The 23,421-nt window shown below is 48.5% G+C and overlaps 1 long non-coding RNA gene across 1 annotated transcript; it reads left to right on the top strand.

The window, feature by feature from the left end:
• The first annotated feature begins 20,114 nt into the window (after positions 1-20,114).
• Positions 20,115-22,135, top strand: LOC144169102 (uncharacterized). Its single transcript, XR_013322362.1, has 3 exons — positions 20,115-20,456; positions 21,493-21,574; positions 22,044-22,135. It is a non-coding gene; the product is annotated as an uncharacterized LOC144169102 (long non-coding RNA).
• The last annotated feature ends 1,286 nt before the right edge of the window (positions 22,136-23,421 follow it).

Raw genomic sequence — 23,421 nt, 5'->3', positions numbered from 1 at the left:
TTCGTTTGAAATAGCGTCACTGTACGGAAGCTACTGCGTTGACGATGTCTAATTTAGCGATCACTGTTTGGTTTCGTTTTTGTTGGGAAAGAAAAGGGACAATTCCAAAAAGTTCAGGTGGGAATTATGGAAACTGAACTCGCAGTTATTGGACGACAAGAACTTCACCCAAAGAGTGGAAGAAGTTTTCCGCAAATACCACAACGCAGAACACATGAACTGGGGTGCCAAATGGGAACTATGTCAACAAGAATGGAAAATGTGTGCAATAGAACGAGGAACTGCAATCACACGGCTAGAGAGGGAAAGAGAAAACAAGCTACAAGGTAATTTACAGCAGTTACTGAAGCTTGAGTGCGAAAGCCCAGGCCTGTTTCGCGATGATATAAGGACAATAAAAAATAAGTTAGAGGCGATAAACAAACATAGATATCGGGGGGGAAACGATTCGGGCAAGGGCTGAGAGTTTTCATCCGGGGAAGCCCCCCCCCCCCGAAAAGGTCGCTGAGTGACGAGGCAAGCTACGCAAAAAGGAACGCAATCGAGGAAATACTGTGGCCTGGTGAACTTACGCGGGATAAAGTGCGAATCGAAAAAGCCTTTGTGGAACATTACCAGCAGCTGTTTAGGTACGCTGCACCGAAAGTTGAATTCAAAAAAGACTTTCTTCAATTCAGGCCCCCTTTAGATGATGATGTGAAAAAGAGATTAGAACAGCCCATAACGTTATCCGAGGTCGAGGGAGCCGTAAGTGATTTAAAAGGAGGGAAATCTCCGGGCCCTGATGGTTTAGGTGCAGGGTTCGACGAGAAGTTTATAGAGATTGTGGCCCCTTTTTTGTTTCTGGTCTTTAGCGAAGCATATCAAACGCAAGTACTGCCACCCTCCTTTGTGCGAACACACACTGTGTTAATCCCAAGACAGAATGAAACGGCAATCTGTTACTGGCTTTAGGCCAATAACCTTGGCTAATACAGATTACAAAGTACGAATGAAAATAATTGCTCAAAGGCTGCAGGGAGTAATAAGAGATGTAGTGGGCCCGCATCAGACGTGCGGTATACGGGCCAGAAGTATACTAACTAATGTTCACGTCGCGCGTAGCGTGTTGCAATGTTGTGATTTATTTTGTAAAAGAGTTGACATGCTTCAAATCGATTATGAAAAAGCATTTGACAGAGTGTGTCACGATATTTTGTTTTGCGTTCTGGAACATGTAAATGTAGGTGAGGTTGTGAAGGAGGGAGTACGCATGGCGCACAGTGAATGCTCAACAAAATTAATTGTCAACAAAATGTCACACAAAGTATACCTATCTTGTCTTCTGTGAGGCAGGGATGCCCTGCATCCCCTCTGTTATTTTGTGTTTTTGGGACCAGTTTGTTTAAAAATAATTCATGACTCTGAGTTGCGCGGCTTTCGTTTTCACTCGAGTGATGTGAAACTGCTTACATACGCTGACGACGTAGCTGTTTTCTGTGAAGACAAGGAAAGTATTAGCAAAGCGATAAGGATAACCAAGGATTTTTGTCATGTGACGAATAGTTCTGTTAACTGGTCGAAATGTACCGGTTTTTTTCATGGGGAGTGGGAATCGGCACCTTGTGTGTTTGAGAACGTGGTGTGGTCGCGCACGCCGGTGCGCTATCTGGGGGTACCTTTGGACCAGTACGAACAAAACGACGAGTGCTGGGAAGGGGAAACAGCAAGGTTGCGTGGAAAGACAACAAAGTGGCGCGGTCGCGCATTGTCGGTTTTTGCTCGTGCCGCAGTCTGAAATCTTTTTCTTTTAGCCAAACTGTAATATATTCACACTAAACTTTTTTACACCCTTTTTGGCCGAAAAGGGTGTAAAAATCTTGTCCCATGGCTAACACCCTTAAAAGGTGTTTTGGCAAACAAAGGGTGTACGGATGAAAAAAGGGTGTTGATGATGCTCAACACCTTAAAAAAGGGTGTTGAGTCTCACACCCTTTTTTTGAGGTGGTGGCATGCGCAGTGGCAATGTCAAACGGCGGAGCGCGCAGCATTTAACACAAACAGCCAATACGCACAAGGACAGTTGGAACACGGGATGCAAGCGGTACAGGGAGTGCATACTTACTTAGCAATACATGTGCTGTTCTTGCTTTTATATCCAGCAGAGGAAAGCCCCCCGATGGAGTCGGTGGGATTGTCGCAAAAAACTAATATTTTAGCGCTAATTTTCGAAGTCTGGATTTTACTATAGGAATATACAAATCAACACGCGGACTTGAAAAAACTTTTTAATTACGCGGTAGTTTTAGTGATGCATAACTTATAGAATTTTATTCAATACCATACAAATCTTCTCCACCACCTCAACACCCATCAAAAAGGGTGTTTATTATTTCAACACCCTTTTTCCCAGAAGGGTGTAAAGCTACAAATTAGGGTGTTCGAAACTAAGAAAAAGGGCGTAAAGAAAAAAGGGTGTAAGAAAAAGGGTGTAAAAAAAGACCGCCAACTAGGAAAAAACTGAGGCACCTGTAAAGGGTGCACCACCGCAGATAGGGTGTTATAACAGTGAAGTCGGCTTTCGAGCTTGTTAGAGTGTGAGCACAAGGGGCGTATGCGTATCCGCACCTCTTACTGTACCATATCAAAGGTACTAGTCTTTTTTTTATTCTAAAAGGCAAAAAAATTGGCGCAGCTTGCAATAGTATTGCAAGGATGAAGAAACAGCATAGCTGGGGTCCGACCAAGCTTGCTTCTCCCTTGGATCCCTGGCAGTTGGGGGGGGAGGGGGGGCACACTGGAACAGCCTTGTAAAATCCGGTTAAATAAACTTGGCCTCACCCCTCAGCGGTCATCCTAGCTTAGCAAGAACATTGTAAAGCTTAGCAAATATAACAAACTTAGCAACAGTGGAAGAAACTGGGTCGTCCCCCAGCTCCGCGGTTCTTTTTTTGCAACTGCACACCTATTTCACACCGTTTCAAAAACCTACAGAAAGCCGAGCGTGTTGCAGTCAGTAAATATCCTTTTCGCCACAGGACTAAAGTCTTTTTAATTTTGAAGGTTCAAATTGGTGTTTCACGTGCCAAAGCTAAACTTGAGGCATGTGGTGCACCGAATAAGGAAGCGAGCGATCATAGCATATGAGCAATTATTTTTTTTGCGTTTGGAAATTTCTTGCTAGTAGAGGAGTATTTGAGGGGATGTCTTATTCTTCATAGCGTTATTATGCATCCAAACACGGCCTTATTCAATGAAAAGCTGAACACCTTTTCCACACCCTTTCAACACCCTAAAAAAAAACCAAGGGGGTTGAAGTTGATCAACACCCTTTTTTTCAAAGAAAAAGGGTGTAGAGCTAGGAAAAGAGTTTTGAGACTCAAGAAAAAGGGTGTAAAGGCCTCCCAACACCCTTTTTCCACTTATGCTACACCCTTTATGGCTAAAAGGGTGTAAAAAAGTTTAGTGTGTCCTTCATTGTTCTAGAGTTCATGTTCAGAGAATACATCGTGTGTTTGCTGTCTTCATATGGTCATCGGTGTGGGAGCGCTGTAGTAGAACTAATCTCTTTCGACGGGTGAGGGAAAGTGGTGTCGGCCTATGCCACATTTATGTCAGACAGCTTGTCAACCAGTTTTTGTTTTTACGAGACTCGCAAGAACCCTTTCTACGAACTTTAATGCAAAGATCACTAGCCAGTTCATTGCCCATGTTTATTGTCTCCTCTGCGACTGAAAGATATGGAACAATCAAAGGCTACAAGAAGGAGGTAGTGGATTCGGTCAAGTTTCTTTCTGTGCGGTTTTCCCTCGAGTACCTAACAACCGTATCGAGGAGGACGCTCACCAAGAATTTGAAAGAAATGCTATTCCCGGTACCCCTGTATCGATCGTTATACAGCTCTGTTCTCGGTCAGGATGATTTATCTCGGGTAAAGAACATGGCTGTCCCAGCGTCCGTGAAAACATTTTTCTTTAAGTTACACACCAACACCCTCCCTGTTAAAACTTGGATGGAAGAAAAAGGTTTGTTTGTTCCCTGGTCAACAAATTGCACATTATGTGGAAAGCCAGCAACAGTTGAGCATGTTTGCACGGTGTGCTGGGACGCCATTATTTTCTGGGGTGTCTTGCAAAGGACTTTAAAGAAAGACCTGCCCGTTTCACCAGATGGTATACGGTTTCTGTCTGTACAAAGTGATAAGAGTGTGCCGTACGATCTTATCATGGACCTAGGCCTGCATGCCATTTGGAGGTCGAGGATGGCCGTACGCCATGCTGATCCTGAAGCGCTCACTGTGAGCAAGTACTTTGCAGAAAGTATAACCATGCTGTACGAGATCCACAAGCTACAAGACCCTGACCACGAATGGGCCAGTTTTGGAAGAACTGTGTACTTTTGATGTTTATTTTAAGTTTTTCCGTCAGCCAAAGCATGGCAGACGGTTTTTAATCTACCTTGACGTGATGTCTGTTTTAAAAAACAGTAATAAAAAAAGAGGGACATGGTGTGGTGGATACAGTCACCGCCTGCCACTCATTGTCCCTGGGTTCGAGTCCTGGCGTATGCTTATTTGTTTTCTTTTTCAGAAACACATGAACATGAATAAAGCAGAGACTCTCTGCCGAACACCAACTGATTGAATGCTTATAATGGTTAATGAGAGCAAAAAATCTGCAGAAAGTCAGTAGCGTTCTTACGCCACTTGCGTAGTTCTTTACAGCCTTGTGTTACTTGTGTAGTTCTTTACAGCCAAATATGGGTATGAGTAGAGAAAGACGTTGGTTTATTTTATTCGTTTTTAAGTTTTTTGTTTCTTTCCGCCAATGATGTAAATCTATAGCTTTATAGCGATGAAGTACCTTTACTTCGCCAATTATGTTTTTTTTCCGAAGATGCACGGCATACTGCAGAGTTGGGACGTTTACGCTATTTTTTATTCGTATTTGTGACGTTCTTTTGCGGGCTTTTTTTAGCTGTTCTTAGGTTTTGGGGAGATTTTTTATGCATATTTTTGATTTTGTGAGATCATTAGAGAATATTTTATTTTTTGTATTTTATTATTTTTTGGTTTTTCAGAATGCTTTACGACCAATTATGACTAAGGATGCCACTACTGCTACTTCTGCATTTTTGTAGAATTGCAGGGCGTTGCACGGTTCTGGCTGCGGGGGTACTCGGCAAAGAGTACGCATAAAATTTTCGGCATAGGACGCCGCATAGGTCTTGTTTCGGCAACGCGATTAACTGGGGCGTAGGCAGAGATGACGGATATACGACTTCCCCAATTGCCAATTCCTCTCTCCCTCTACCAAGGGCGCCTAGTTGTAAGAGAACTGGAATATTTCAGTTAACGGTTCCCGAGCAGAAAGGAAGAATGGTACAGGGGTCACCCTGTTTCCCGAAATTTGTGATTTCCTCGGGGGTTGATGTAATTTTGGCTCGCCAATCCTAATGACAACCAAGACGTGTTTTTATTTTGAAAGCTATGCAACAAAAGAGGGCTTGGACTTACTTTCACCACGGTTTGATCCGCCAAAGTGCCAAACGTTCGTGTTAGCGGTGCAAAGAAGTCTACGCTCAAAGAGCGCCAATCAAAAGATCCTCGTTAAGAAAAACACAAGTTAAAGCGATTAGATGACTTGAAAAGCACACAGACTGAATAGCGAAGATTTGTTAAAGTTTTGATTTAATTTCTGTTTCAGTTTTGTGTCTTATTTCTGTTTACAAGTTCTTCTCACGTTCTGAATCACCTTTTGTATGGGGCACCTTGACTGCTTCGCGATTTCTTTTGCTACGCGATCCCCTTCCGCCTTACACTTACAGATGTACTCGATACGTCTCGTATACGCGTTACACCCCTACTTGTTTCCTTAAGGGAGTACTGACACCAATTTTTGGAGTTAATATTATTGCACAGTTCGCTTCCTTTGCTCAACAGAATACCCTGGCTGAAATATGAGTGGCCTGCGACGCGAAGAACATTCTTTTTTAAAGCAAAGCTTTCTACCTCTACTCCCCAAGGGTTCTTTCGCGACCGTTGGTGTCACCAGAAAACTCCAGCGAACAAATAAAAGAATTTGGTGGCACCGCCGGGAAGCGAACCTGGAACTAATAGACTAACAAAGCGAGAGCGCGTTGTCTTACCGATTCAGCTACGAGCCCACGCGATCACGGGAAGACAAATGGTGTACTCACCAAGCACATCTACGGTTTACCCCCTGCCTTCTCGCTGAATGCCACGTGAAAGCGTCACACGACCACTCACGCCCGTCTAGCGGCCCTGTGCGCACCTTGCTCATGTGCTAAGAGTTACAAAAATTAAAGGAATCTCACACCAATCCATGGAATCTCACTTTTAGTAGGCCAATGTGCTAAAGCCTGTGGCCTCCAGTGTTCACGTAAAAAATCACAGCTCCTTGTCGTCCGCCCTCACGCCAAATCAAGGAATACATTAAAATACTCTTTGATGACCAGGCCATCACTCCAAACCCCAGCATCAAGATCCTGGGCCTACATTTCTAGGCCAACACCAAGAGTGACGTCTCCTTGCAGCGCCTCAAAAACAGCATTAATTTAATCATACACATGATCAGGCGAGTTTCTACCAAGAAGCGAGGCCTAAAAGAATCCGGTACCTTTCGATTATTGAAGCTTTTGTCCTCTCGACAGTTACTTACGACAAACCCCCATCTTCTTCTCGACGACGAAGACGTAGAGATGCTTTATATAATGATTAGAAAGGCGGTTTAGCAGGCCATTGGTCTTCTCATGAGTGCGTCCACACTGAGGCTGCTTAGCACGGGCTCCACAACACGGTGGAAGAGCTGATAGAAGGTCATCTTTCTAACCAGAAGGTCCGACTCAGAACTACAGTGGGTAACCATATGCTTTACCAGATTTCTGGGCAGCCCAGAATGTCACGCCGCTTGACGTACTCCCAGACTCTTGGCGACTAAAACTAAAGATGCTCCCTTTGCTTAGAAATAGGAACCCCTCACATGACGAGGGTCAACGAAAAGCACGGGCTCAAGCGCTAAACACCACCCTCGGTGGGGCTCATGCAGTTGTCTACACAGACTTCTAACATCGAGGGCAGCAACTTGCCATCATCGTGGCTACCTCCAGAACCAACCTCCTTGCGTGTACCTCGCTTAGGACCCAACAAACGACGGCAACAGAACAGGCAGCCATCACCTTGGCTCTCACTCAACCAGGAGTTCGGAGGGTAGTCACCGATTCCCAGCAAGCCTACTGGAATTACCAGTCGGGTTGGGTGTCCTGACCTGCACTGTGCGTGCTAAAAAACCACTCCCCAAACTGTTCCATTCAGCTCATCTGGACACCGCCTCACGCTTCAATGGAGGGCAACAAATACGCCCACCAAACAAGCCTGCGCTTTTACCTCCCGTGCTATGGAGCTGCACGATGACAGTCACCCGCTTGTCACGTCCAGGGAGATAATCCAGCATTATCGCCTTCTGAGACAGACCGTACCTTCGCCTTACCCTGACCTTTCCAGAAAACAACAAACTACATTACGGCTCATACAATCCGGGCTCCTTCCCACAGCCTACGCGTCTTAGCGTAATGCATCCGAATCGCTACGACGCTGAATGCAAATTTTTCTCAGAAGTAGGAATACTCCGCCTCGTAATCGGGGTGTGCGACTTTAGCCCTGAGCACCCTCCTCTCTTTCCGTCAACTACCCAACAAGGGCAATAGGGGATGCTGCTGTCCAGGCCCTCTCTACCTACCCAGCTTCAGCGGGTGGACAGAACACAGGCCGCGCGGACTGCATATGGGCCCCACAGAAGAAGGAATCACTCCCCAAGGCTGCACTCTGGGCCGTTCAGAAATCTGAAGAGAAGTATTTCTTCCTCCTCCTTCTCAGACGCAAGTCTCGTCGCCTCCGTCCGCGGCGCAGAGACGGAGAAGTCAGATCGTCTAACACCGGGTTGGAGCTTACTTTGATTTTATAAAAAAAAGTTTCCTCACTTGCTACACCAATACAACTCAACCAAACACCGTTCATGCATCATGCATTGATTTAACCTTATCAAGAATATCTATTTGAAGTAATAAATGGTGTGGTTAAGTGCCTTTCACTTCTCTCTGGTTTTACTATTTGTAGAGCGATGTGAGGGATTTTAAGTGACGTCGCATTAGTAATCGTTATGGGTGCCGTTTACAGCTTTGCTTTCCAACCACATTCACGGGGTGGATTGGCGCGATTTTTTTCTCCTTCTTGAAACCTAGGTCCACCTTAAGAGGTTGAGACGTGACATATTAGGCATTTGGTTATGCTGAATGAAACACATTTCTGGACAAGGTGATTCATGTCGGGATTTGAAAATAGGGTATATGAATATGACACACGAAATGCCCTAGGACAGGCGCAAATTCACAACTGCTTAATTTTACCGAGAAATCCCCCGAAATACTCTTGCGCATACACAGAAACGTATTTCAAATAATACGTAAAATTAGCAACACAGTATAAGCAACGACTGTCCAAAAATGGTATTTATTTTCGATAAGGTACGGGAAGAATGTGATCACACAGGCACTTGCGGGTGTAAAATACGTCCCCGGGAATGTATGGGCGATAGCGCACGGGTCGTGGGCAGTGTACCTGTTTTTGTTTGCTTCTTCTTTCTATAACGACACGGCGCAATTTTACAAGGGTGTGGCAAATGCACGGGTATGCAGACGTCTTATCGCTTCTTACCCGTTTCGTGTATTAAACTTTTATCCTTTAAATAACCGCCACGCTACCTTCAAAAAGCACCCTTCGACGTTCCCGAAACGGCAGACGACTGCAGTCATCAATAAGAAAAGCGCAATGTGTCGAAGCAATGTTTAAACACGTTTTACACGAATAACAAGTTTCACCACGGCGAACATGTTTCGTGGAATTAAACCAGCGCATTAACCCGCAACGGCCGCTGATTATTGCGTCTCTAGAGGAAATGCACAAGCAGAGGTAACTATTGAATTGCTTACTGCCAAACAAGTACACATATTGGTTGTTTTATTGTGTGCAGCACGAGTGTTTCGCCGCGCACCACGTGAACGAGCAGACGACGCGAGAGCGCCATCCACACTAGGAGCGGTTCGTCCCGCCGCCGCCAGGGGCCGACTCGATCTCGGGGCGAATTGCGGCGGAAATTCGATGACCGCTTTCAATAAAAGTCCCGATGGCGACTTCTAATGCGATTCCGGGCTATATTGTCGCTTCCTTTCCCGTGTGTGGAACTTTATTGTTGCCAACAGTGCCTTTCTGGGCAGCGGCTATCCCTGTACCCATGGCAACGTGCGCCCGTTTGCGAATGCGCCGGGCCCGCTCATCGCTTGCGGGGCCGCGCGCGTGAAGTGACTTCACGAGTTTTTGATGAGTGCTGTCCGCGTCAGTCCTTTTGGCTACCACGGGATGATGTCACGCTGATGTCCATTTACTGAGTGTCGCTCCGCGCACTGCTCCGTCGGCGCGATAAATGAGATCAAAAAAAAAATCGCGCCAATCCACCCCGTGAATGTGGTTGGAAAGCAAAGCTGTAAACGGCACCCATAACGATTACTCATGCGACGTCACTTAAAATCCCTCACATCGCTCTACAAATAGTAAAACCAGAGAGAAGTGAAAGGCACTTAACCACACCATTTATTACTTCAAAGAGATATTCTTGGTAAGGTTAAATCAATGCATGATGCATGAACGGTGTTTGGTTGAGTTGTATTGGTGTAGCAAGTGAGGAAACTTTTTTTTATAAAATCAAAGTAAGCTCCAACCCGGTGTTAGACGATCTGACTTCTCCGTCTCTGCGCGGCGGACGGAGGCGACGAGACTTGCGGCTGAGAAGGAGGAGGAAGAAATACTTCTGTTCAGATTTCTGAACGGCCCAGAGTGCAGCCTTGGGGAGTGATTCCTTCTTCTGTGGGGCCCATATGCAGTCCGCGCGGCCTGTGTTCTGTCCACCCACTGAAGTTGGGTAGGTAGAGAGGGCCTGGACAGCAGCATCCCCCATTGCTCTTGTTGGGTAGTTGACGGAAAGAGAGGAGGGTGCTCAGGGCTAAAGTCGCACACCCCGATTACGAGGCGGAGTATTCCTACTTCTGAGAAAAATTTGCATTCAGCATCGTAGCGATTCGGATGCATTACGCGAAGACGCGTAGGCTGTGGGAAGGAGCCCGGATTGTATGAGCCGTAGGGTAGTTTGTTGTTCTCTGGAAAGGTCAGGTTAAGGCGAAGGTACGGTCTGTCTCAGAAGGCGATAATGCTGGATTATCTCCCTGGACGTGACAAGCGGGTGACTGTCATCGTGCAGCTCCATAGCACGGGAGGTAAAAGCGCAGGCTTGTTTGGTGGGCGTATTTGTTGCCCTCCATTGAAGCGTGAGGCGGTGTCCAGATGAGCTGAATGGAACAGTTTGGGGAGTGGTTTTTTAGCACGCACAGTGCAGGTCAGGACACCCAACCCGACTGGTAATTCCAGTAGGCTTGCTGGGAATCGGTGACTACCCTCCGAACTCCTGGTTGAGTGAGAGCCAAGGTGATGGCTGCCTGTTCTGTTGCCGTCGTTTGTTGGGTCCTAAGCGAGGTACACGCAAGGAGGTTGGTTCTGGAGGTAGCCACGATGATGGCAAGTTGCTGCCCTCGATGTTAGAAGTCTGTGTAGATAACTGCATGAGCCCCACCGAGGGTGATGTTTAGCGCTTGAGCCCGTGCTTTTCGTTGACCCTCGTCATGTGAGGGGTTCCTATTTCTAAGCAAAGGTAGCATCTTTAGTTTTAGTCGCCAAGAGTCTGGGAGTACGTCAAGCGGCATGACATTCTGGGCTGCCCAGCAAATCTGGTAAAGCATGTGGTTACCCACTGTAGTTCTGAGTCGGACCTTCTGGTTAGAAAGATGACCTTCTATCAGCTCTTCCACCGTGTTGTGGAGCCCGTGCTAAGCAGCCTCAGTGTGGACGCACTCATGAGAAGACCAATGTCCTGCTCAACCGCCTTTCTAATCATTATATAAAGCATCTCTATGTCTTCCTCGTCGAGAAGAAGATGGGGGTTTGTCGTAAGTAACTCTCGAGAGGACAAAAGCTTCAATAATTGAAAGGTACCGGATTCTTTTAGGCCTCGCTTCTTGGTGGAAACTCGCCTGATCATGTGTATGATTAGATTAATGCTGTTTTTGAGGCGCTGCATGGAGACGTCACTCTTGGTGTTGGCCTGGAAATGTAGGCCCAGGATCTTGATGCTGGGGTTTGGAGTGATGGCCTCGTCATCAAAGAGTATTTTAATGTATTCCTTGATTTGGCGTAAGGGCGGACGACAAGGAGCTGTGATTTTTTACGTGAACACTGGAGGCCACAGGCTTTAGCACATTGGCGTACTAAAAGTGAGATTCCATGGATTGGTGTGAGATTCCTTTAATTTTTGTAACTCTTAGCACATGAGCAAGGTGCGCACAGGGCCGCTAGACGGGCGTGAGTGGTCGTGTGACGCTTTCACGTGGCATTCAGCGAGAAGGCAGGGGGTAAACCGTAGATGTGCTTGGTGAGTACACCATTTGTCCTCCCGTGATCGCGTGGGCTCGTAGCTGAATCGGTTAGAGAGGAAACAAATGAAAGCATTTCCGAGTCTGAAGTTGAATGGGCCATTAAAAAGCTGAAGCCTAGGAAAACGCCCGGTATCGACGGCCTAGGAAGTGCATTCTACAAGAAGTTTGCATCGGATTTGGTGCCAATTCTTTGTTCCGTGTACGAAGACATACTGAAGCGGGATCTGATGCCTCCCTCGATGAGGCAAGGCCTGACGGTCCTAATCCCAAAAAAGCACTCCAACCGTGTCCCGACCCCGGGCGACTTTCGCCCCATCAGCCTTCTGACGACCGATTACAAATTGCTGGCAAAAATTATGGCGAAGCGACTCGACGTAGCGCTCAGTGAGGTCATAGGGGGCCACCAAGCATATGGCATCGAAGGGCGGCGCATCTCGGATAATCTGCACACAATGCGCGTGCTGTGTGAAACAACATCGGTACACGGAGACAAGGCCGCGGTGCTAAAGGTGGATTTAAGTAAGGCCTTCGACCGTGTTGATCACGAATTTCTTTTTGGGCTGCTTAAAGCTTGCAACATCGGGGAACGTCTTCTGAAGTACATCGCCGTTTGCTATAGGGAGGTGTCAACGCGCCTTGTCATCAACGGACAAACAACGGACAAGATACTCGTCAACAGGTCGGTGCGACAAGGATGTCCGCTGTCACCGATACTTTTCGCACTTTACCTTGAACCTCTCTGTCGTTCCATTCTGAACGACAATACTGTCGGTGGCGTCAGCCTGGCAGACGAGACCGTGAAAGTGCTCGCCTATGCTGATGATCTGACCCTCGTGTGTGCTTCCAAAGAGGAGATGCGCAAAGCGGTGCAACATGTGTCGGAATTCTGCAATGTGTCTGGTGCAAAAGTGAATCGTGACAAGTGTTCGGGTGCATGGTTGGGTGATTGGGACGCCAAGCCAACGAGCTTCTTGGACATGCAGTGGTCTGACCAAGTCGGCGTGTATCTCGGCGTTTGTTTTGATACCACCAATCTGCAAAATGGACAAAACACCATCAGTCTAAACGGACTAGCAGCAAAGGTGCGTGCGTGGCATGGGAGAACCATACCACTTGGAAATCGTGCGTTTGTGTGCAACACAGTTTTCTTTCCTGCTGTTTGGTATGCTGCTCAAGTGATGCCATGCCTACCAGCCGATGTGAATCGAGTGCATAGATTCTTTGCCACGTTTATTTGGGAGTCTCGCTTTGAACGAATGAGGAGGAGTAACCTGTTTCTAAGTTTAGCCAAAGGTGGTCTGGGATTGGTCAATGTTGAGGTAAAGCTCAAAGTTCAGAGGTACCTTTTTTTTCGCAGGCAGAATAGGCCTCTAATGTTGAACTCATTTGCTAAGCTGGGCTGTGGGTTTTTGAGAGACTGGCTTGAAGATGCTGGTGTAGGACCAAGGTCACGAGTGCTAAAGTTTTACAGGGAGCTGGAACAGGCGGTCCGGTTTTTCGAAGAGAGGTTCTCACGGGACTACTTAATGGAAGTGAAAAGAAAATCACTGTACTGGGACACGATTGACATGCTTTTTCCAGCTCCGCTGTACCGGTCACGAATGGATAGTACATTAGTGTCAGACGTCTTGAAACGATTACCACGGCTTCCTGTTAAGGTCGCCGTCAAGGATTTTTTTATCAGGTTTCACGTGGAAGTTCTGCCGGTAAAGCCATGGCTGGCAAACAAAGGTTTCTTTGTTCCGTGGTCAACCAACTGTGATCTCTGCCCTTACCCAGAGTCCCTTCAGCACGTGTTCCTCTTTTGCACGAACGCAGCGCATTTCTGGCATGAGGTCAGATCAGCATTTGGAATTTCTCTGTATCCAACTTGGAAAGATGTGAAGTTTCTCACAAGTGAGGAATTCCGAAATGACAAATGTGTGGAAATTGTCCTGCTGTTGGGATTGTATGCAATTTGGCGGTCTCGCACGGATCACGTCCTTTGTTTGGAGGGAGCAAAGTCCGCGTGGATGCATTTTTGTGACGCGTTTGCCTAAACCAGCTCTCTGTTAAAAAGTGCAGACGACGAGCTATCCAGCAAGTGGAAAGTAATGGAGGCGCAATTGCACAGACGCGTCCATCCGTGATTTCAAGATGAACCAGTGTATCTGTGTGTTGCACTTCGCTGAGTATACTCTGTTATGTCAACGGTCTCTGATGTATAAAGGCAAAGACTGCCTTTTTACTATGTACATAGCACCCGATTTTAAATAAAGCTTTAAAAAAAAAAAAAAGGCTCGTAGCTGAATCGGTAAGACAACGCGCTCTCGCTTTGTTAGTCTATTAGTTCCAGGTTCGATTCCCGGCGGTGCCACTAAATTCTTTTATTTGTTCGCTGGAGTTTTCTGGTGACACCAACGGTCGCGAAAGAACCCTTGGGGGGTAGAGGTAGAAAGCTTTGCTTTAAAAATGCCCGCCAGGTGGGATCCGAACACACGACCTCCAGAATACCGGTCTGGTGCGATAACCACTACGCTACCAGCGGGGCTGTTCCCCCACCACCTTCTTGGGTATTTATGTTTGGTATTTTTTTGTTTCCTGTACTTGGGGGTGGTAGCCAGCGCCACTCGGACTAGTCGGGGTGAAGGGGACCTTGTTTTTAACCCCGGGGCCGTGACTCGAGTGTCTACGACATGTCGAGAGTGGTCGACCAGCGTTGAACCCTCTTTTAAGCTACCCTTGGCACCACTTTCTTTCGGACTCAAAAAATTCTTCATCTGTTTCTATGACCCACCACAACCTCCCCTTTGCTTTCTGGGGTTTTCTTGACTGCCAACCCTTATTTTCTGTCTTACATACATACATACATACATACATACATACATACATGCGCACATACATACGCACATACATGCGCACATACCCACATATATAGATACGCACATAGATACGTACATATACGCCCATATATACATAGATACATCCGCACATACATACATACGCACATATGCACGTACATACATACGCACATGCGCACATACATACATACATACATACATACATACATACATACATACATACATACATACATACATACGCACATGCGCACATATATACATACATACATACATACATACGCACATACGCACGTACATACATACGCACATGCGCACATACATACATACATACATACATACATACATACATACATACACACATACATACATACATACATACATACATACATACATACATACATACATACATACATACATACATACATACATACATACTGTCACAAAGACAAGGACGATGCAGTTGTCTTGAATGAGAAACACGTTTATTGGAGCGAACTTGTGCTCCCCAAACAACTCAAAAGAATACAGAGGCGGCGAAGCAGCGGTCAACAAAGTCACTTGCACAGGCGAGTGTCGTCGAATCGAATGCCCCGGCGTCCGCACTGCAGGCTTTTAAATGCAGAGCATTTCTTAGCCTTGCGTCTTCCTGCGTCGGACGGCGCCCACAGCTCCGCGTCCGCAGCAGGTGCGCGCATGCGTCGTAGTCAGCCCGTTCACTCGTCACCCCCGGAACGCTCCGTCGCGGTCTCGGCCACGGCCGGGCTGGAGGAGCGGCGGGCGCGCACTTTCATATGAAAGTGCGTGCTCGCCGCTCCTCCAGTCCGGCCGTGTCTCGGCGTAACAGGTGCGTGATAGCAGCGCTTTGGGGCGTAGAAGAGCGCGAGCTGCTTGCGCATGCGCGCTCTCCCCCCCGTACCGCTCTCCCTCTACTGCGCGCGCTGCAAATATAAAGCCGCTAGCGGTCGCTCGTGCTTCAGTCACTGCGTTGCTCCTTCCTTCCTTGGTTGACGCTCGCTCCCACGTTTACTCGTGTCTGCTACTCCAGCATCACGGAAGAAGCGATGGAAGCAACACTGCCTTCAACCAGTACGAGGCCCCAATGCTCTGCATTTACTCGTGTTCCCCTCGCGGGAAGGCGCGGGAATTTTTTATCTTTTGGCGCGCGTGGTTCTCGAAACGTCGATTCGCATCGAGAACATAGTAGATCCAAGAAGATTATTCTGGGCTGTTCACGTTAGATCGGAATGCTTTCCCTATCACAACAGATAACACATGCGGCACAGAAAGAAAGAATGGAACGCGCGCTTCCCTTGGCGCAGAGATAACACAGACCGGCGCAGCCGGGCGGTAAAAGCAAAACACAAATAAACAAACCCAATGTATGGTTCGCGGCATTACCCCCCTCCAAGAGTGCATCGACCCGATGCTAACATAAGCGACAGTCCGAACAAATGAAAATAAAAGTTCGTCATCGTCCGTAGAAAGGTTTTAAGCGAACCACGTGCACGACTTCAGGCCGCGTGCGTTGTCGTGATGTGCCAGAGTCACCATCGGGGATCACTTCGTAGGTAAGTTGGCCAACACGTCGTAGAATCTGGGAGGGTCCGAAATACCGTCGCAGGAGCTTCGCACTGAGTCCGCGTCGTCGGATGGGAGTCCAAACCCACACACGATCCCCTGGTTGGTACTCGGCGTCTCGGCGTCGGAGGTTGTAGCGGCCCGCATCCACCTGCTGCTGGTTCGTTATACGAACTCGAGCGAGCTGGCGGGCCTCCTCCGCACGTTGAAGATATCCGTGGACGTCGGCGTTGAGGTCGTCGTCTTCTACGTGCGGAAGCATGGCGTCGAGCATCGTAGTCGGCCTTCTACCGTAGACAAGCTCGAAGGGCGTCAGCTGCGTCGTCTCCTGGATAGCCGTGTTGTACGCAAACGTGACATACGGGAGCACTTCGTCCCAAGTCTTATGTTCAACGTCAACGTACATTGCTAGCATATCTGCGATTGTCTTGTTCAGACGTTCTGTTAGTCCGTTCGTTTGGGGGTGGTACGCCGTCGTTCTTCGGTGATCCGTGTTGCTGTAGCGTAATACTCCTTGCATCAGCTCCGCAGTAAATGCCGTTCCGCGGTCTGTGATTAGGACTTCCGGGGCTCCATGTCGCAGCACAACTTGGCTTATAAAGAACTTCGCCACTTCTTGTGCAGTCCCCCTCGGAAGAGCGGCGGTCTCTGCGTAGCGCGTCATGTAGTCTGTCGCTACGACAATCCACTTATTCTGTGACCGTGACGTAGGGAACGGGCCTAAAAGGTCCATTCCAATCTGTTGAAATGGTCTTGACGGGACGGCGATCGGTTGCAGAAGTCCGGCGGGTCTTGTCGGCGGCGTTTTTCGTCGCTGGCAGTCACGGCAGCTCCGGACGTAGTGGGTGACGTCAGAGGTAAGGCCGGGCCAGTAGTACCTCGCCTTGATTTTTCCAATAGTTCGGGCTGTGCCCAGATGTCCGGAAGACGGGTCGTCGTGGCACGCTTCCAAAATTTCGTCATGAAGGTCCGCGGGGATGACGAGAAGGTAATTCGCTCTTGTTCCGGGGCTGAAATTCTTCTTCACAAGGACGGAGTTTCTCAGGCTGAATGCTGGTAAGCTGCGTTTGAAGGTCCTAGGAACGGCAACGTTGCATCCCTCGAGGTACTCGATTATGATGCGTAAGTCGGGGTCGGCACGCTCCTGGGCGGCTAGGTCGCTCTCCGTCACGATCCCGAAGAACGCGCTGTCTTCATCAGAGTCTTGTGGTGGTGGGTCGACGGGGGCGCGGGACAGGCAGTCGGCGTCGGAGTGTTTCCTGCCGGATTTATAAACGACTGTAACGTCGAACTACTGCAGGCGCAGGCTCCACCGCCCAAGACGGCCTGAGGGGTCCTTCAAATTGGCAAGCCAACACAGCGCATGGTGGTCTGTTACAACCTTGAATGGCCTTCCATACACGTATGGGCGAAATTTTGAAATCGCCCATATAATAGCCTGGCACTCTTTCTCAGAGGAAGAATAGTTTTTCTCCTCCTTCGACAGACCACGGCTGGCATAGGCGATTACCCTTTCGCAGCCGCTTTGCTTTTGGACAAGGACGGCACCCAAGCCTATATCACTGGCGTCCGTGTGCATTTCCGTTTCGGCATTTTCGTCGAAATGAGCGAGTACGGGAGGGCTTTGCAGGCGTTTTTGCAGCTCGCAGAATGCTTTTTCTTGGTCGTTTTCCCAGCTGAAAGGGGTGCTATCTTTCGTCAAGCGCGTGAGTGGCTCTGCAATGCGTGCGAAGTTTGCGACGAAGCGCCGGTAGTATGCACACAGCCCGAGAAATCTTCGCACGCCCTTCTTGTCTTTCGGCCTTGGGAAGTTCGCAATGGCTGAAGTTTTTGCCGGGTCAGGTCGGACTCCCGCGGCGTTGACGACGTGGCCCAAGAACTTGAGTTCCCCGTATGCGAAACGGCACTTTTCAGGCTTCAGCGTCAACCCCGACGTACGAATCGCCTCGAGTACAGACTCCAACCTTTCAAGGTGTTCGTCGAAAGTCCGGGCGAATACCACTACGTCGTCGAGGTATACGAGGCAGGTGTGCCACTTAAGGCCAGCTAGCACAGTGTCCATGACTCTTTGAAACGTCGCTGGTGCTGTGCACAGCCCAAACGGCATCACCTTGAACTCGTATAGGCCGTCTGGGGTTATAAATGCAGTCTTCTCTCGGTCTCTCTCGTCCACTTCAATTTGCCAGTAGCCGGTCTTCAGGTCCATCGATGAGAAGTACTTCGCGTGGCAGAGGTGGTCGAGGGCGTTGTCGATTCGGGGGAGGGGGTACACGTCCTTTTTCGTGATTTTGTTGAGTCGCCGGTAGTCAACACAAAACCTTAATGTGCCGTCTTTTTTCTTTACGAGTACGACGGGCGCAGCCCAGGGGCTTTTCGAGGGCTGTATAATGTCGTCGCTGAGCATGTCGTCGACTTGAGTCCGGATGGCTTCCCGTTCGTGTGAAGAGACGCGGTACGGTGACTGTCGGGTGGGTCGGGCTCCATCTTCGGTTATTATTCGGTGCTTCGCTAGAGGGGTCTGACGTAGTTTTGCGCTCGACGAAAAACATTCGCTATAGCGTCGCAGCAAGCCAATAATTTTTTCCGTTGTTCTTGCGGTAGCGCCGGATTCACGTCGAATGGCTGCGGGACCTTGAAGGTTTCTACGGGTGTGCGTTCAAAGTCGGCGACCGCGATCACATCACTCGCTTCTTGCGTTTCTTCGAGGAACGCAATTGCAGCTCCCTTGTTTAAGTGCTGGTACTCTTCGGTGAAATTAGTGACCAAAACATGAGATTGGCGTTGCTTAAAGTGCGCAATGCCTCTTGCGACGGAGACACCGCGGTCGAGAAGCAACCTTCGATCACTCTCTACGATAGCATCGATGTCAGAAGCAGCATCCTCACAGTAGACGGCGATCATCAACCTTGCGCGGGGTGGCAGGGTGATGTGATCGTCGGCGATCCTGACAGCAGCACAGTGATCGGGGTTCGGCGGCGGCGTCGTGGAGTGATCGGAGGAAAATGTTATCGGCTTGGTCTGCAGATCAATTATTGCGCCGTTGTCCGTCAAAAAGTCCATTCCGAGAATCACGTCGCGGGAGCAGTTAGGCAGAACGACGAACGCCGCAGGGTACGTTGTGCCGTTTATGGTGACGCGCGATGTGCACGTTCCACTTGGCGTCACGACGTGGCCTCCTGCTGTGCGTATGTGCGGACCGTCCCATCTGGTCATAACTTTCTTCAGTTTAGACGCAAATAGTCCGCTCATTACCGAATAGTCAGCTCCCGTGTCTACGAGGGCGACTACGTCAAAGCCGTCGATGGACACCTTGACGTCAGATGCAGTCTTCCTCGAGTTCCGGGTTCGTCGGGGCGTCGTATCTCTGCTTGTACGTGTTGATGGTCGGGCACTGTGCATCGTCGTTATCGTCGTCTTCTCAATGGACGTCTCTGTCAGGTCGGGTACGCGTCGCGCCGTGTAGCTGTCGTCGTGTTCGGGAGTGTCGTCAGGGTTAGGTCGGGTCGTCGGGATGAGGGCATGTCGTGAATCACTGTCTTCAGCGCGTCCTTGCGTCGTTGGAGGGTTTCCAGTTTTTCGCCGTAGAGCAACTTCACCTCCAGAAGTTGCCGCCTTTAGTTTCCCCCGCGTGGGCTGGGAGACCTCCCACGTGCGAAGTCAGCACTGCTACGGCGGTCCGGCGACTTGTACGGGTAGGGCGACGGCGAACGGTTGAAACGGGCTGGTCCACGGCTGGTGTTCGACAGGTATTCTTCAATCTCAGATGGGTGCTGGCCGGGTCGGGGGCGTGGTGCGTCGACGGAGAAACCACGTAGTCCGAGTCTCTGGTATGGGCAGCGACGGTAGATGTGGTCGGCCTCTCCGCAGTGGTAGCACAGAGGACGATTATCCGGTGTTCGCCATACGTCAGTCTTCCTCGGCGTCTGGGTTTGTGCTACCGGGGGTCGGGCGGGCGACAGTGGGCGGCGGTACACTCTAATCCGGTAACCCATAATGTAACTTCTAAACGGAAGTAACCTATAAAATACAGGTTACAATGAATTCATTTTGATGTTTTCTTCACCCCAGTCCGTTCTAAGGGTTGCAAGCGTGAGGTTAAAAGCGATTTATAGGTTACAATAATGATTTATAGGTTACATCAACAAAATATGCCATGTAACCTCTACGTTGTAACCTATAAAACGCCCTGTAACCTCTAAGAGATGCTCGTCGCGCCTTCTCTCCCGGCGGCCGTTGATTTCTCCGTTGCATGACGGGATATAGAGAAATGGCGGCGCCGGCAGGCCCGGTGGCCGCGTTTTCGCGCCACTCGAGCCTTTTAACCGCTGTGATACCCCTACGATGAAGCGAGGATTGCTGTAACAAGACTTATTTGTCGGCGTGAGTCGCGGAGGCTGCGGCGAGCCCATTTGTGACTGGCAGCGCTTCACGGCCCGTTCTTCTACGACCAGCATCAAGTTCGCATGTTGGACCAATGCCCCGGCGCCAGTGAAAGCGAACTCGGTGAGTATATTCCCGTGACGGTTTCAGTGTTTTCATTGGATGTATCTTTTCGCTGGGGGCTTTTCAATTTGAAATTGCAGCATTCGAGAGGGATTTTCGTTACCTGACTGGTTGCTTCGCTGGACGTTTTCTGTTGTCCGCGACGGCAATTGAATGAAATCACGGGGTTGCGTTCGTTGTGTCAGACTATTGCGGACGATCGGGAAAGCACAGATAACGGCGCCCGTGACCTGCTTTCTGCTCTGTTTGCACGCCTTCGTCATGTGTTGAGCGTTTTGTTTACGCTGTTCGCAGCATCGGGCGCACTTGACGAGTTATTGGACCATGTAATTGCCAGGTAGCTCTGTTTGAATAATTGAATTTTTTCCCAGTCTTATATTATCGCGCTATTCTCTGGGTATTATCATTTTGTTTCAGTCGTCGGAAAATGTTCATTTTTCTCGCTGCATATATTCGGAATGGTGTTCATTTTATTGGTCTTGTAGTAATATATCCGGATAAACACAAGGTGTGTGCTGCAGAAAAGTAGTCCACTAAATGCTGCCCGAAATTTCTAAACTCACTTTCGTCCAGCACAAGCCTCTTTTTTGTGAAAGTTTGCCTTACGGCACAATAAAAAGTTTTCGTATGCACAACACTCCTCATTTTTTTCATTCTTTTCCTTGAGTGGGTAAATTTGGTGTTAGTCATTTTGAGACAGTGGGCCATTTCCACCATGTTAAGTGGTTTATTATTCTCATTCGCACAAATCAGTCGTTTATTTATTCGCGTGGTATTGCAGGGCAAATGATTGTCTCGCGTGATCCTAGTGTAGTGCAGTAAAGCGACTTTACAGAATGGTGGTATGTATGAGCCAGCATGCAGGCTGCTTGATTGTTGTTTTTTGATGATACAGAAATTGTGACGAATTACACAGAGACAGGTGCAGGTGTAAAAATGGGTTCTGCACCCTCATCGGATCCTGGCTGTTCAAAAAGTGTGGTTGCATCTGGCTACCTATGCTATGACTTATCAGCACTACTGTTTTTTCTTGCAGGCAGTGTTCCTTGAGCTGACAACCAGGACTCCCCTGCGTATGACACAATTTGAAATGAAGTCTGATTTCAGCGGAAACAACGGTATGAAAATGCAATAACTAAAACACATTCATTCAAATATTCTTTGTGAAGATGGCACCCAGGCCTGCACAGACAAAAGTATGATTCACTTGTAAAAATGCGAGGCCTTTCTTCAAGTGTTATGATGTTATATTTCGTATCTTATTTTGCCTCATGTTTAGTGACTCTTTCTATCAGTTCGTTACTACATGAACGTTATGAATTCACATAACGATTTCCTCAGCATGGAGCTTTGTAGTTTTTCAGCAACTCAAGCTATTCTATAGGATGCGTGGTTTTGCAGAGCCAACAAGAACTCTTTTTCTAAAATAGCTCTGTAAGAAATCTCCAGTTGTTAGTGAGTGCTTGTGCTGTGTTCTTTTCTTCATCTTGTCAAGTTTGAGGTGTTCTTTCATTATGAATGTATACCAACTGCCCAGCTCTAAAGCCTATTACATTTTAACCCAAATAACCCTTCGAGTCATTACAGGTACAGACCTCCTGGGAATGCCACTTGAAGATCGGTGCAAGTTCTAGATGTATCCTCTCCCACAACACATCTGGACGAAGAAAAAAAATCGCGCCAATCCACCCCGTGAATGTGGTTGGAAAGCAAAGCTGTAAACGGCACCCATAACGATTACTCATGCGACGTCACTTAAAATCCCTCACATCGCTCTACAAATAGTAAAACCAGAGAGAAGTGAAAGGCACTTAACCACACCATTTATTACTTCAAAGAGATATTCTTGGTAAAGTTAAATCAATGCATGATGCATGAACGGTGTTTGGTTGAGTTGTATTGGTGTAGCAAGTGAGGAAACTTTTTTTTATAAAATCAAAGTAAGCTCCAACCCGGTGTTAGACGATCTGACTTCTCCGTCTCTGCGCCGCGGACGGAGGCGACGAGACTTGCGTCTGAGAAGGAGGAGGAAGAAATACTTCTCTTCAGATTTCTGAACGGCCCAGAGTGCAGCCTTGGGGAGTGATTCCTTCTTCTGTGGGGCCCATATGCAGTCCGCGCGGCCTGTGTTCTGTCCACCCGCTGAAGCTGGGTAGGTAGAGAGGGCCTGGACAGCAGCATCCCCTATTGCCCTTGTTGGGTAGTTGACGGAAAGAGAGGAGGGTGCTCAGGGCTAAAGTCGCACACCCCGATTACGAGGCGGAGTATTCCTACTTCTGAGAAAAATTTGCATTCAGCGTCGTAGCGATTCGGATGCATTACGTGAAGACGCGTAGGCTGTGGGAAGGAGCCCGGATTGTATGAGCCGTAGGGTAGTTTGTTGTTCTCTGGAAAGGTCAGGGTAAGGCGAAGGTACGGTCTGTCTCAGAAGGCGATAATGCTGGATTATCTCCCTGGACGTGACAAGCGGGTGACTGTCCTCGTGCAGCTCCATAGCACGGGAGGTAAAAGCGCAGGCTTGTTTGGTGGGCGTATTCCAGATGAGCTGAGGCGGTGTCCAGATGAGCTGAATGGAACCGTTTGGGGAGTGGTTTTTTAGCACGCACAGTGCAGGTCAGGACACCCAACCCGACTGGTAATTCCAGTAGGCTTGCTGGGAATCGGTGACTACCCTCCGAACTCCTGGTTGAGTGAGAGCCAAGGTGATGGCTGCCTCTTCTGCTGCCGTCATTTGTTGGGTCCTAAGCGAGGTACACGCAAGGAGGTTGGTTCTGGAGGTAGCCACGATGATGGCGTGTTGCTGCCCTCGATGTTAGAAGTCTGTGTAGATAACTGCATGAGCCCCACCGAGGGTGGTGTTTAGCGCTTGAGCCCGTACTTTTCGTTGACCCTCGTCATGTGAGGGGTTCCTATTTCTAAGCAAAGGGAGCATCTTTAGTCGCCAAGAGTCTGGGAGTACGTCAAG

Source organism: Haemaphysalis longicornis, unplaced genomic scaffold (assembly GCF_048455015.1).
Source record: "Haemaphysalis longicornis isolate Haplotype H1 unplaced genomic scaffold, Haemaphysalis longicornis Haplotype H1 scaffold_1, whole genome shotgun sequence".
Classification (NCBI taxonomy): domain Eukaryota; kingdom Metazoa; phylum Arthropoda; class Arachnida; order Ixodida; family Ixodidae; genus Haemaphysalis; species Haemaphysalis longicornis.
Note: the sequence above shows the minus strand (reverse complement) of the source record. Positions and strands in the feature narration are given on the sequence as shown.